The following is a 13,808-nucleotide window of genomic DNA, read 5'->3' as shown; positions in this document are numbered from 1 at the left end:
TTCCCCATTCATTTATGTGTTCATTCATTATTTGACAAGTGCTTCTGAACACATGTGGTGTACAAGACACTATACTGAACACGGGGGATGACACATAGAAGGTGCTGTCCTAAAATGCACATTCTGATTACAGGGAGACAGGTACATAGACTCTTACGGGATGATATGGCTGTGCTGCAAGAGAGAGAAGGTGTGGTTCTCTAGAAGTACAGAGTAGGAGCACCTACCAGTCTTGTGGGGCAAGGAAGGCTTCCCAGAAGTGATTTCTAAGCTTAGACCTAAAGTATGTTAGCACATGAACGGGGTGGAAATGAGAAGAGCGCTTCAGGCAATGGTAACAGCATATTCAAGCCAGAAGGTGGGGCCGAACGTGGCACATTCTTGGAAACGGATGTTCAGTGAGACTGAGTATTACAGTTTGAAGAAGAATATGAAGAGATGAAGCTATAGAGGGTCACGTAAATATACAGGGGTTTGAATTTTTTCCTAAGACCAGAAAGAAGCAATTGAAGGGTTGTGAGTAGAGACGTAATCAGAACTGGGTTTAGAAATCACCTAGACTGCAGTGTGGGGTGTGGTCTTGAGGGAGTGAATGTGGAGACGGAAAGGCCAATTGAAGTCAGTTAGGGTGGTCCAGCCGAGGGATAATGGCATCCCGATCAAGGAGGCGCCAGTGAGGATGGAGAGAAATAGATATCAAGAGATATCTAATCGGTACAATTTTCAGGACTTTAAATCTTTAAAATTTTCTTATTTTTAGCTTTATTGAGGTAAGCATGAGGGCTTTTTGAATGACTGGGTATGGGAAAGTGAGGAGAGGGAAGTATCAAAGGTGACTCAGGCTTGTTCTTAGGCAGAGGAGTGGATGATGGAACCAGTCGCTGAAAAAAAAAGCAGAGCAACTTTGCTGGGGGAGGGGGTTGGTTAGAGATGATGACTCCCTTCCGGCAATGTTGAGTTTGAAGGGTCTGGGAATAACTAAGTGGGGATACCCAGAAGAAAATGGGATATATAAACACGAAACTCAGGAGAAGCAGACACCTGGCCTGAAGATAAAGTTTCGGAAGGTCATTAGTATGTAAGTAGTAATTTGTTCTTATGGAGTAGATGAACATATCTAGAAAAAGAGAAGGCAGCATATTACAGAGATAGAAAAAAAGCAAAAGAAGCTTATAACAGAGTCTGGGAAGGTGTGCCCCTAGAAGTAGGAAGAAAACCAGGCAAGTGACATGGAAGCCAAAGAAGAAGAATGTTCCAAGATGGAAAGGGTAGTAAACAGCATCAGAAGGTTCAAGGTATCCAATTCTGAGAAGTATCCACAGGGTTTAGCAATGGGAATATTACAGGTAGCCTTGCTCAGAATTAACCGGAATGGTTGGGGTAGAAGCCAGCTTTTAGTGACTTGAGAAGTGAGTGGTAGGTAAGGACATGAGGACAGCCAGTGTAGATCATATTTTCAAAAAGTTTGGGTTTAAAGCGGGGGAGAGACATCGGGTGGTAAGCTGGAGCGGCCATGGATCTGACATTTTGGCTGATTTTTAATCATGACAAAAAGAACATGGATTTTGGTATCAGACACATCTGGATTTGACTCTCCTCTACCAGATGTGAGATCTAGAGCACAGTGTATAGGACACAGTGCACTTTCAATAAATGTTTAATGAATGAGTCATTAAAAATCCTTCATCTTCGGGGCGCCTGGGGGGCTTAGTCGGTAGAGCATACGACTCTTGATTATGGTTCAGGTCACGATCCCAGGGTCATGGGATCAAGCCCTGTGTCAGGCTCCACGCTGAGTGTAGAGCCTGCTTCAGATTCTGTCTCTCTGCCCCTCTTCCCTGCTCATGCGCGTGCGCGCTCTCTCTCTCTCTCTTTCAAAAAAAATAAATAAAAAAAATCCTTCATCTTCTGGGAGCTACATTTTTCTCCTTCACCAAATGCCTACCTGACCACTTCATTGGAAGGCTTGAATGAAATGGTGTTGTTGTTCCTTTCCGTGAATTCCTACTTATTCTTTGACACGAGTTGTTTCAGTAAACCTTCTGAGCCCCTCCAAGTGTGTCTTAGGATTTATATTGAGTTACACTATATTAATATCTCAGAGTTTATTATTTCATTACTATTGTTGCTAGGCCCTTCCCGTTCCCTTGTGTTGGCTCAAGAATAAGTCACCCACATGAATGGTCCAGTTACATGGATGTTTCTCAAAGTGAGCTGTGTGGACCCCTTGAATCAGAATCTCAGGGAGTTGGGACACAGAACTCTGAACTTAAACAGTGGCCCTGAATCCTGGGCTCAGTAAGAATCCTAGGTTTGTAATCACAGCACAGATGGCTTGAGTGTGGTCTGGTCAGAGCTCAGGCTCACACGTCGTGATCTTCAGGAGAAAAGCACTCACAGTTTTATGTGGCAGGTAAGAGGCAGTAAGGAGTAAGAAATATGTGTTAAAAGAAATGTAGTCATTTCTTTGATCTGTTCATTCCACGGATATTTATTGAGCAACTCAGATGAGTCAGAAGAGGGTGAGAAAGAGGAGAGACAAATAGCACCCCAAGATCTAGGCATTTTATCTGTACCGTGGGCTCTTCTAGAAATACGAGATTTGCTTACACAGGAGCTGGGAGCTATGTTCCAGTGAGGCTGGAGACAAAAGCCTCAGTGTGGAAAATCTCAGGTCTTGCACAGGGGTGTGGTTCACTCGTGTGGCAACACGAAGTCTCTGGGTGCCACATGTGAAGGCTCAAAGTATAAATCATTTGTTGTATGTCATCTGTTTCCCCAATAAACCCGGTGTTTAAATCTCCACATTGGCTGGGCGAAAAATAGAAAGAGAACCCCACTCCTTTCTCCTCCAGTCATTCAGCTGTTCATTCAACAAGCGTTCTCTGGATTCTTTCAACATGTGGTGGGTGTTGCCGGCAAAATGAGGAACAGAGTCAGAGCCCTGCTCTCGTGGAGCCAGTAGGCGAATGAGGAGACAGATAGTAATCAAATAATATCACAGGTAGTAGCTAATATTTTGGCAGGGCAGGGGGGCGGGGAACAGCTTTATTGAGATGTAATGTGGGATGTGAGTCATGTACCATACAACTCCCCCATTTAATATGTATAATCCAGGAGTTTTTAGTATAGTCACAGAGTTGTACAACCATTATCGTGTTTCATTTTACAACATTTTCGTTACCCTAAAAAGAAATCCCATACCCTTTAGCTGTCATCCCCTAAACCCTCTGCCCTCCTTCCCCCCAGACCTAGGCAGCCACGAGTCTTCTCTCTGCTTCTATGGGTTTCCTTACTGGGACATTTCATAGAATATGTGGTCTTTTGTGATTGGCTTCTTTCACTTAGCATAATGATTTCATGTTTCTTTTATATGATAGCCAATATCTATTTGTGTTAGACTAATCATAGTCTACGCCAGGGATTGGCAAACATTTTCCATAAAGGGCCAGGTAGCAAATATTTTAGTCTTTGAGGTCTATATGGTCTCTGTTGCAACTATTCAGCTTTGCCATTTTAGCATGAAAGTAGCTACAGGCAGTAGGAAAACAAATGATCGTGTCTGTGTTCTGGTAAAACTTACTTACAAAAACAGGCTGTGGGTCAGATCTGACCTTCAGGTTATAATTTGTTGACCTCTGATTTATGTCAGTCTAAATACTTAATCCTCCTAACAACTCTGGAGGTAGGTACTCATAGCCCCATTTTACAGTTGTGAAGACAGAGGCACACAGATAACACGTGGTGTATAGGGGAACTCAGGTAGTCTGGCTCTAGAGCCAGTGCCCTTAACTTGTCAGTGATTACAAGTTGAGGCAAAGTGCTAACTGGGGCAGGGGTATGGCTCTATGAGAGCAAATAACAAAAGGGAGATTTGACTTAGGTTTCCTTCAGGATGAGCCATTGAGCTGTGACCTGAGGTTGACTAGGTGAAGGGAGGCGTGTTGGTACAAAGGGCTGATGAGCAGCAGGAGGGAACGTAGCTCGTAAAAGCCCAGGAAGAAGACAGAATGGCTGGAACCCTGGGTGCTGGGAAAGGAGGAGAGCTGTGTGCGTTGAGGCTGGAGAGATGCCCCGGGGTGGACCACACAGCATCTGTGCGGCTGTGACCAACGTCGCTCCTTAACCTCAGAGGGGAGAGAAACCGTCAAAGTGTGGAAAGGGTAATCCAGTAAAATGGACCAGCTGAAGCAGAGAATGGGTCGAAGGGGTCAGAGCAGACCTGGTTGGCCATGGGAGGAGCAACCATGGAGGATGGCAGATAGGGCAGGAGGGCTGGGGGAGCCAAAGGAGGGGGGTAGGAAGGGAGTGGGTACCAGAGCTACATGGGGGCCAATTTCACCTGGTTTATGGGAGGCTGTCCCTGGAGATGGCGAAGGATGGCGCTGTCAAATCTATGAGATGGAAACTCCAGTGAGGACAGATTTGGGGAGAGGGAGAGAGGAAGAGTGCGATTTTAGTCCTGAGATCCGGAGTTTGATGGGCAAGCGCTGTGTTTTCCGTAGGGAGGACACAGGTTCTCCAGGGGAGGACTAGTAAAGTAAAAGAATGCTGTCGATGGTTGCATACTGTATTACGAGTTACGTTAGTCAGGAGTTAGCTTTTAAACCCCGCTTTTCTCCTTCAATGGGCGAGACCTCAGTCTTGGTCCTACTTGCCTTACTGGCTTGTTTGTTTGCTTATAGTTGGTTGCAAGAAAATGTGTAGTAAAATGCCCCCCTGCTTTTTTTTGTTAGTTAATAGTTTCCCCTTTTATAGGTGAGTAACATCCTTTTCCTGTTTATTCTTCAAATATTTTAGGCTTTTCTTGTTTTGGTTGCACGTGCCTTTGTATTTTTATTCCCTTAATTTGCTTCTTTATTTATTTCTGTTTGTTGTCATCTCCATGAACAATAAAAGAGGTGGCCTTGTTATTTTTAGTCCCCTTTCCATCCAGAGCAGCTTGATTAAGATTTTTTGAGATGGCCAAAATGTGTTGCATTATTTTCTGAATGTAGTTATCCTTACCACTTGTGTCCCAGTGAACAGTGAGTTGGGTCTCGTTACAGTACATGCCCTTTTGTTCGAGGCATTTTATTTGTTGAAGAAAGAAATTGTCCAGGTGTTATTAACACAAGGACTAGGGTAACACATAGGCCTAGTAACTGCTGCCAGTAAATTCTTCTTCTCCATGCAGTAAGATAGTTTGATCCTTCATTAATACTTACTCTTTCTTTCTTTCTTTCTTTCTTTCTTTCTTTCTTCCTTCCTTCCTTCCTTTCCTTCTTTCTCTTTCTTTCTTTCTTTCTTTCTAATTTTTTAAATGTTTATTTCTGAGAGAGAGAGAGAGAGAGACAGAGTGTGAGCAAGGAGGGGCAGAGAGAGAGGGAGACACAGAATCTGAAGCAGGCTCCAGGCTCTGAACTGTCAGCATAGAGCCCAACACGGGGCTCAAACCCATGAACCGCGAGATCATGACCTGAGCCGAAGTCGATCACTGAACCGACTGAGCCACCCACACGCCCCTAAATCTCTGCTTTTTTAATTGCCAACTTAAAACAAGAAGTTGTGTCATGTTCATTCCTTTAATTTACATATGCATACGTTCATTCAATAAATATTGACTGAGTGCCTTCTACTTGCGAGGTATTCTACAAGCTAGCGGCCCAGTGACCAACCAAACAAATCCTCGCCCTTTTAGAATTTATGTTTTTTTAAAATATTTATCTAGAAGGATGCAGAGGAAACAATTAATGTTGTCTCTGGGAAAGGAAAATGGGAGGTTTGAGTGAAGTTAAGATTAACTTTTGTGTCCCGCTTGAAAAATGTTTTATGAGTATTATATAGTACTTTCTAATCACAATAAGAAAAAAAAAAACCAGTGAAGTATTGTGGAAGACTAGACCCAGAAGAGATTATATCTATTTCTGTTTAGCCAAGGGGGCATTTGAACAGAATATGTCTTCTTTTAGCAGATGTGGCTTGAAGAATGCCCAGCACGTCTACTGTGCTGAGTGCTGGGGTTGTTATGAATGCGGAGGGACATGGGAGGATTGGCCATTCCAGAGGGTACACAGCATGGGAATGCAGAAAAGAGTGAGACTTTTTTTTTGAATGAAACTTACCTGGGGAATTGTAGATATTCTAGTTTGCTGGGAAAGCAGGGTACGAGCAGAGAAGTCATGGGAGACGAGTCAGGAAAAAAGCAGATTGGAGCCAAACTGTGAATGACCTAGAGTGTTAGGCTAAGAATTTAGAATTTATTCTCTAAGGAACTGAGGAAGGATCAAGAGATTTTAATGGGGAGAGTGGCAGATCAAAGGAGGGAATCCGGAGCCAAGTGCCATAAACCTGGTAGCAGCAAGCCAATAATAGACGGGGAAGAAGTTCCTGGATAGGAGATGGCAGAGCTTCCTCAGTGAACTCCTGCAGTAGAGAGGACATTCTTGGATGAGCCACACTGTGATAACGCATGGCTCTGTGTTTAAGTGAAAATGTCCATCAGTGATTCTCATATCTGAGAATTCTCATATTTGAACTCTTACCACAGGGCAGAACTGCTGGAGTCAACATTTTAATTAATTAATCAATTAATCAATTTGGAGTCAACATTTTGGATGAATTCGGGTGCAGCTGGTCTAGTAGCTGTGGTAGTTTTACAAGGAGCTTTATAATGAACTTAAAATCCATACTCTTTCATTATGCTCAACTCCATTTGTTTTCATGTAAATTCCCTTCCAGCTAAGGATATGTGCTGCCAGCTCACAAATGGCAGATTGAATAAGAACAAACTCAGGGATTAAATGTATTTTTATGGTAATGACCATCTAGAGGAAACCTTTGCCTCCTAGGTCTTGCTTCTCAAATTCGGTCAGATATTTTCCAAGAATGATAAGGATATCTGTATGGGCCTGAGTAAAATTCACTGACTGCGTTTTCCTACGTTATACATATTTCTTCTTTGCCTTAAAAATCAGGATGGGGAACTTCTCATTCTCCATTCTCTCTTGGCATTTTACAGAGAAATCCATCATTACAATAGATTTTCTTATTCTCTTTAATTCTTGCCCTTTTTTATCCCTAACATTGGCTGATTCTATTCTTCTACATGCCGTTTTGAGAAGAGTCTTATTATTTTATTAGAAAGCTCTCCCCAGAAATTACAAAATAAAATCCAGCAGCTAAAAAAAAAAAAAAAAAAAAAAAAAAAATCTCGCTCAAATTAAGTTGCTTTAAAGCAGTTGGTTCTCAATTATTTTTTTCCCAATGGGTCAGCCTTTGAAAAGAACAAATGACTACTTATCCTGCCATAGGGTGAGTTATTTGGCTCTGGTTCCTGCTGAATTAATACCGCTTTTCAGGGATAAGACAGTAAGAAAATGTGAGAAAAGTGTGTCAAGGGATAAATAAAATGGCACGTACTAAACCATTTAATTCAGCCATTACAAAGGTGTTTAATTGTCCTCGGGACATCTTTGTTTGCTGTTAAGCAAAGGGTCCTTGTTGCATTTGAAGGGTTCTGATTTCTAGGATGACGAGGTGTTCTGTAAATTTGGACAATGAGTTAGTTAAAAGCCATGAAGTTTCTTTTCTAAATCCTTTTCTGAAGATCTCATTTGTGCTCCGTTTCCTTTGCTAACTGGAGAGGACCGGTGGGGATTTGTTCTGACTGCTTCTCTTATTGTTTCCCCCCAGGTTTCTATTAGATTTTATCAAATTAGGACAGGAATAACTTAGGGTTTTCATTGGAAACATTTTGATTATTTTCAGTTTATGTCCCTTTCGGGATATATGTCAGTCCAACCTCGGATTAGATGAAGTGCTCCTAATTTGAATGATCCAGTTAGAGCCGTGGTTTCACCGCCTCTTTTCTCAGCCTAGGAAAATTCATTCCTCAGTTCGCTTAGTACCAAGACCCTTTTTGTCCAATATCACACGCAAATGAAATGACCCTCTTCTATTACCTGGAAGGAGTTGGGAATGACTGAGGTTTCCAGGTGGATGTGGAATACTAAAACTCTTCGGGAACATCAAGTTCTTTCTGCACTCAGTTTTGTGCCAGAGGTTTACCCCTTCCACGATTATTTTATCTGCCTTCCAGAAATGTCCTCATCCTTCTCTGCCATGTAACTCTCCTGAAGGAAGTGAGGACTCTTATCTCCTGCACCTACCAGCGTGCCTGATTAGTTTCTTTTTCACACTTTATCACCTAGAAAGAAAGATCTCTCTTGGTCCCTTAAGGATAGGAAGAGAGTCATCTTTGGTGTTTTTGTTTGTTTTGGTTTTGAATTGGATTTCTGCTTTATTGTTATAATAATGGATAGGTCCCTCCCCGCTTTTATCCGTGACCTTGATTAATGTACATTGTGTGCAGGTAACTTGATCCTGGAATCCTAAAAAGCTGTTCTCTAGTTTTTTTCTGTTGAGCAAAATTAGCCTCCAGTACAATTTTTGTTTGAATGTTTAATGTTCAAACATATGTTTAGAAATTTTTTATATGTTTAAAAATATAGTCCTAGCATCTACTGATACTCTTTAATATATGTTTAAGTGTTTAATATCTATGTTTAAAAATATTGTTGTATCATCTACTTATACTAGGAGAAAAAGCAATGAAAACGTATCAAAGACTCTAGAAGATTGCATAACATTTTGAATTATAGGACAAAATTGTGGTTCTTTGTAATTCTTTTGCTAAGTGAAATTTATATGAAACAAATAACTCTCAAAAGCCTAAACTATCCACTTGGCTTGCCAGGACTCAGTTCATTTCAGCTAACAATTACTAAGCACCCTGTACTTTGTAAATCACCGGGCTATACCTAATTTAAGTTGGTAATACAGAAAAATGAAATGGATTAAAAAAGATAAGAAAAAAATCCAGCCAGGCTAAGTGCATCTTTAATCTCTAATCAGCCGTGCTTATAAACGCCTGAAGATACATTTACTCAGATTCTCTTCAGTTCCTCAACCTGAACTCTCATCAGATTAAAAATTTTTCTTAATTCTTTTATTAAAAATTTTTTTATGTTTATTTATTTTTGAGAGAGAGAGAGTGTGTGTGAGCCAGGAGGGACAGAGAGAGAGAGGGAGACACAGAATCTGAAGCAGGCTCCAGGCTCTGAGCTGCAAGAGGGGCACAGAGCCCGTCATGGAGTTTGAACTCACAAACCAAGAGATCATGACCTAAGCCAAAGTCAGATGCTTAACCGACTGAGCCACCCAGGGGCCCCTAGATTAAAATATTTTTAGGAATTCTAATTAGATGTCATGTCAACAGTTTCAGTCTGATATAACTGTGGTAGCTAGAGATTAATTAAGCAGAGTGGAAGGAGTCAAAGAAAAACAGTGTATTAGAAGATAGATCAGGTAATTTTTTAGAAAAGGAATATAAACGCATAATGGTAGATTTGACCTTGTCAATATAGTAAATCAAATATAACAGTAAAATGATTAGAAAACTTATTTTTTATTCATTTAAATTTAATTATGATTTAGTTTTATTATTAATTAATTTTAATCGGTTTAATATCACTAATTAAGTTGTTGTTATTGTTATATTATTATTCTTTTAGCAAATGTTTTCTTTAGAGTCCTTCTGGGCCAGGTTCCTCTAGGCACCTGGAATAGGTCACAGACAAAACATCTTTGTCTATGTGGTGCTTTGCTTCTGGTGGGAGAAGAGCAAGACGTTAAACAATAAACATACTACATATGTAACTTAGGTAGGATGTTTAAAGGTGGTAAGTACTATAGAAAAAACAGAGCAAACAAAGGGAAGCAGGACTGGAGGTGTTACAGCCTCAAATAGGATGGGAAGTAGGCTTGCGGGGATATGTGTAGTAAGAGCACTCCTGGAAGAAAGGACGGTTAGGGCGAAGCCCTAATGTAGGATCGTTTCTAGGGAGTTCGAGAAAAACGGGGAGGCCGAGAGAGTCTGGAGTGGAATGAGCAACAGGGGCTCCTGGGTGGCTCAGTCGGTTAAGCGTCCGACTTCGACCCAGGTCATGATCTCACAGTTTGTGAGTTCAAGCCACGCATCGGGCTCTGTGCTGACAGCTTGGAGCCTGGAGCCCGCTTCGGATTCTGTGTCTCAGGCTCACGCTCTGTCTCTGTCAAAAAGAAATAAACTTAAAAAAATTTTTTTTTTTTTTTTTAAAAAAGGGATGAGCAGAGGGGGTGGGGGTCAGCCTTGCGGCCATCTTTAAAAAAAATTTTTTTTTAATGTTTATTTATTTTTGAGAGTAAGAGAGACAGAGCATGAGTAGAGGAGGGGCAGAGAGAAAGGGAGATAGAGAATCTGAAGTAGGATCCAGGCTCTGAGCTGTCAGCACACAGCCCAATGCGGGGCTGGAACTCACAGAGTGAGATCATGACCTGAGCCGAAGTCAGATGCTTTACCGACTGAGCCGCCCAGACACCCCATCTTTTTTTTTTTAAGTTTATTTATTTATTTTGAGAGAGAGAGAGAGCAGGGGAGGGTCAGAGAGAGAGAGGGGGAGAGGGAGAGAATCCCAAGTAGGCTCCATGCTGCCAGTGGGGCTTGAACTCATGAACTGTGGGACCATGACCTGAGCCTAAATCAAGAGTTGGATGCTGGACTGGCTGAGCCACCCAGGCGCCCCAAGCCTTGCATCCATCTTCAGGAGTGAAGTGAGAAGCCCTTAAGGATTGTGAGCAAAGGAGTGTGAGTTAACATTTTAGTAGCACCACTCTGGCTGCTGCGTTGAGAATGGTACTTAGAGGGCAAGGCTGGAAGGAGGGAGACCTGCTAGGGATTTAGTGCAGGCTTCCAGGTGGAGGTGGTGAGAACGGTAATATCCTGACTACATTCTGAAGGGAGACCAAAGAGGATTCTCCGAGGCATTGAATATGAAGTGTGAGAGAAAGAGAGAAGCCGACTTGTGATGGAGGAGGAAAACCAAGAGTGTTGGGTCCAGAAAGGTGAAGGCTGAGAATCGACCGTTGGTTCTAGTGGAAGGTGGTTATTGATGACCTGAATTCATGGTGCCCTTGATGAGGGAGCAGTTTTGGAGGAATGGCCGTGGTCTGATTCGTGTGGGTTCGGTTAAGAGAGAATGAGGAGGAGGGGACCTGAGAACACAGGCAACTCTGTCTGAGGAGTTTTGTCATAAAGGGCGGCAGATAAGTAAAGCAGTAGTTTGTGGGAACTGGGGTCAGAGAGGTTTGGTTTTGTTTTTGTGGTGAATTAACAGCCTGGATCTACACTGATGGGAATGGTCTAAGGGAGAGGGGGAGAAGGGGATGATACAGGAGAGAAAGGAGGCAATGTCCTCGAGCAGGCATAAAGGGATGGGATCTGGGGAAGGAGTGAAGGGATCAGCTTTAGGTCTGAAAAGGCCAGGTCATGGCGTGCTAACAGGCTGGAGGCAGGGACATTTTGTTAGGTGGATTGGACAGGGAATGGATGTGCTCTGGGAGCAGGGTCTCAGCTGAAGAGTGAGGATGGGAGAGGAGGTGTTGGAAGTTCGAGGAAGAGATGCCCCACTTGGGCGTCACGGTGAGACCAGTCAGCACAGGGACAGATCTTCTTCCAGCCACATCCAGTAGGATGAGTGTTGGTACGAGCGAGCGGAGTGTAGTGATAAAGAGCCAGGAACACACAAGAAGGCACAAGGAGGTGTTTGTAAGAAGTGATCATGGAATTGAAAATGGAAAAGGATGAAAGGTAGGATATCAGTGGGAGCGAGGGACAGTGAAAAGGTGGCAGAATCAATGGCGCTAGAATGAACTGAAAAGATAAGGGCTGTTGTTCAGAAATGAGATGCCTGAAATTGAGACCTCCAGGAGTTGCAGTTATTAGTAATGATGAGGTCTGGGGTATGACCATGACAGCGAGTGGTTGAAGCAGAGCAGAAGACAAGTTTGTTGCAGAAGAAGAACGGAAGAAATGGAGAGGCCAGGAGCTTCCTCAGTTGTGTGCTGAAATTGCCAAGAAAGAGAAATTGTGTTGGAGAGAGGACAGCGGGGAAGGAATTAAATGAGGAATGGCGAGGAATGACAGAGATCAGTAGATGACTGTGACCGTAGAGATGGTCTGATGACATGAGAGTCGAGACTGGAGCACTTTGGGGACAGAGAGAGTGGAGAATGATCTGGAAGTGAGGAGCAAGGACCCCATGGTGCAAGGGGTATAAGAGATAGCAGAGCCAGCACTTGAGGGGGTCAGATTTCAGCAAGAGCAGAGAGAAGACACCTGTCAGAGAGGGTTTGGACACTGGTGACTTTGCTGACGGTGTTCTGCAGGTTCATCGCCAGTGGAAGGGCCTCCCGCGTTAAGAAGAGGTGGGTGATGAGAAAAACTGGGGCGTGTGCAGAGTCTTAAGGACATCAGAGTGAGAGAACAGAAGGGAACCTGACAGCCTGGAGAGTGTGTGCAGTATGTATGTGTGCAAGCGTGTGTGTGTGTGTGTGTGTGTGTGTGTGTGTGTGCGCGCGCGCGCGCGCTGATGGACATAGCAGGGAAAGAGGCGTCCTGGGATGAGAGCTGGTGACCTCGAGGTAGATGGTGGTGTCAGGGCTGTGAACATCGGGCCCAGGGAGGAGTGAGTGCCTGGGCTGACACTTGTCCCTGTCCAGCCGGGCGAGGACATCCGGGGAAATGGAAGCTCAGTCCTGGTGTGCAGGGCTAACCCTTGAGTGCGGAGTTGACATGTCTGCAGGAGCTGAGGGGGTAGAAGGCTAGTGGGGAGCTTGGAGTTGGTGTAGGGCCCGCCCCTGCCCCTGTGAGGAGAGGAAGACGTACCCTGAGTGTTTCAGATCTTGCCCTTGACTCCTGTCCTGCTAATAAAAGTGGGCACTTCTCAAGTGAATCCTTAACAGTCTCTGGAGGTGAGTGCTTATTACCTTTATTCCCAAAGAAAATTACTGGTGTCACACAGCCGCTTAGTAAGAGGCAGGACTTGAGCCCAGGTGTCTCTGACTCTAACTGCAGCTCATTTACAGTTAATTCAGTGGCTATATATACTCCATGATAAATACTCTAAGAGTCAAGTCTAAACTGCTCACGACCTTATGAACCTTTTATTTATTTGTTTGTTTGTTTGCTACGTTTATTTTTGTTTAGTTTGAGAGAGAGAGAGAGAGAGAGAGAGTGAGTGAGTCCCAAGCAGGCTTCACACTGTCAGTGTAGAGCCTGATGCAGGCTCGAACTCATGGACAGTGAGATCATGTCCTGAGCTGAAACCCAGAGTTAGACGCTTAACCAACTGAGGCACCCAGGCGCCCTTATTTTTTTTTTTTTTTTTAATTTTTTTTTTCAACGTTTTTTTTATTTATTTATTTTTGGGACAGAGAGAGACAGAGCATGAACGGGGGAGGGGCAGAGAGAGAGGGAGACACAGAATCGGAAACAGGCTCCAGGCTCCGAGCCATCAGCCCAGAGCCTGACGCGGGGCTCGAACTCACGGACCGCGAGATCGTGACCTGGCTGAAGTCGGACGCCCAACCGACTGCGCCACCCAGGCGCCCCCCAGGCGCCCTTATTTATTTATTTATTTATTTATTTATTTATGAAGGATTCTTTTTTTTTTTTTTTTTAATGTTTGTTTATTTTTGAGAGAGACAGACAGAATGTGAGTGGGTTAGGGGCAGAGAGGGAGGGAGACACAGAGTCCGAAGCAGGCTCCAGGCTCTGAGCTGTCAGCACAGAGCCCGGTGCGGGGCTCGAACCCACGAGCTGTGAGATCATGACCTGAGTCGAAGTCAGACACTCAACCGACTGAGCCACCCAGGCGCCCCTGTTTATTTATTTATTTATTATTTTTTTTAATTTATTTTTTTTTTTTCAACGTTTTTTATTTATTTTT

The 13,808-nt window shown here is 43.4% G+C and overlaps 1 protein-coding gene across 8 annotated transcripts in view; it reads left to right on the top strand.

Moving 5' to 3' along the window:
- The window catches only part of SYNE2 (spectrin repeat containing nuclear envelope protein 2), a 337,489-nt gene that overhangs the window by 66,339 nt on the left and 257,342 nt on the right, over positions 1–13,808 (top strand). The window lies entirely within an intron of this gene.

Source organism: Panthera uncia (assembly GCF_023721935.1).
Source record: "Panthera uncia isolate 11264 chromosome B3 unlocalized genomic scaffold, Puncia_PCG_1.0 HiC_scaffold_1, whole genome shotgun sequence".
NCBI lineage: Eukaryota > Metazoa > Chordata > Mammalia > Carnivora > Felidae > Panthera > Panthera uncia.
Note: the sequence above shows the minus strand (reverse complement) of the source record. Positions and strands in the feature narration are given on the sequence as shown.